Source organism: Tarenaya hassleriana, unplaced genomic scaffold, assembly GCF_000463585.1.
Source record: "Tarenaya hassleriana unplaced genomic scaffold, ASM46358v1 Cleome57, whole genome shotgun sequence".
Lineage (NCBI taxonomy): Eukaryota > Viridiplantae > Streptophyta > Magnoliopsida > Brassicales > Cleomaceae > Tarenaya > Tarenaya hassleriana.
Window position 1 is genome coordinate 108,198 of NW_010968263.1, and position 1,838 is coordinate 110,035.

Here is a 1,838-nt window from a genome sequence, read left to right on the forward strand (position 1 = left end):
TGTGTAAACTTGTGAAATCCTTGTATGGACTTAAACAAGCTCCGAAACAATGGCATGCGAAATTTGATAGCGTAATGTTGTCAAATGGATTTCGAGTCAACGAGGTTGACAAATGCATATATGTCAAAGGTAATGAGACAGAATTTGTGATTATCTGTCTTTACGTAGATGATATGATCATTACTGGTAGTGGTGATAAGGTGATTAAAGCTACGAAAACCATATTATCAAATCACTTTGACATGAAAGACTTGTGAATAGCAGATGTAATACTTGGTATGAAAATTATCAAGATACAAGACGGTTATGCGTTATCCCAAAGTCATTATATAAAACAAATCTTAGAGAGATTTGACAAAGATGGAAATTCTGAGGCCATAACTCCAATTGATGTTAATTCTCATTTGAAAAAACATCACGGTGAGGGAGTTCAACAATTAGAGTATTCCAGAATCATAGGAAGCTTAATGCATCTTATGAATAGTACAAGGCCGGATATTGCTAATACCGTGAATAAGCTTAGCAGATACACGAGCAATCCAAGTTGTGATCATTGGAAGGCCATAATTAGACTCCTTAGATATCTAAGGTATACTGAGAATTATGAACTGCATTATACAAGATATCCAGCAGTATTAGAAGGATATTCTGATGCGAACTGGATATCAGATTCGAATGAGAATAAATCCACAAGTGGATATATATTCGTTGTTGGTGGAGGTGCTATTTCGTGGAAATCCTCTAAGCAAACGTGTATTGCAAGATCCACTATGGAATCCGAATTCATAGCTTTAGACCTTACTGGTGAAGAAGCTGAGTGGCTTCGAAACTTACTTGAGAATATTCCTATATGGCCTAAACCGGTGTCTGGAATTTGCATACATTGCGATAGTCAGTCTGCAATAGGAAGGGCAAAAAGCCATGTGTATAAGGGAAAGTCGCGACACATCCGCAGACGACATAACTCTGTTAGAAAATTACTAACAGATGGTGTCATATCTATTGATTTTGTGAGATCAAAAGATAATTTGGCTGATCCTCTGTCCAAAGGCCTTAACAGAGATCAGGTGGAAATATTATCGAGGGGAATGGGATTAAAAGCCATAGAATGACAAACCACCATGATGGCAACCCAACCTATCTGGACAAACCACCAGTGTTAGGTTCAATGGGACAACCGAATTGTGGGGGGTCGATGGGATCACTCGAGACCGATGTCTCTTCACATTCCTATGATAAGAGTGATACAAATTGGGAAGGTTGAGTTTATGCTCTTAAAGATTCTCTTATCTCCTACGAGAGTGGAGTATATTGAGATACTCTCAAAGAGAAATCTCCTATATCAAATATGAAGTGGGCCGCTTCTATGAGAGTGACATAAGGGCTAGTTCTCTAGAGTATTTGATGAAATCTACCAGGTGTTGTCCCAGGGCCATAATGGGCGCAACAAATGGACTAATGAGAGAGAGAGGGGGTGATGCGTGAGTACTGTTGTCTTGGTGTATACAAAAGCTGAATAGTTCAAGACATCGCGTTCACTGTTTAGCAAGTACATCCGATAGTATTTCACTACGGAAGGTTCAAAGGTAAAACTACCTTTCCGGATGCAGTAAACTCTCTATGAGTAAATTTTGCATTGCACATCATTTGCATACAATGCATTAGTTGCATGAGATGCATTTAGGTTCACCTAACTCAAGACCCTATTTTGATTCTTGTGGGGGATTGTTGGATTTGGGTTTATTTGAAAGAATCAAAACGGGCCTAGCCCGTGAGAAGCCTGGTCCGTATAATGTTTTAGAAACTTTAAATCTGCAGAATATTAAGAGAATATTCTT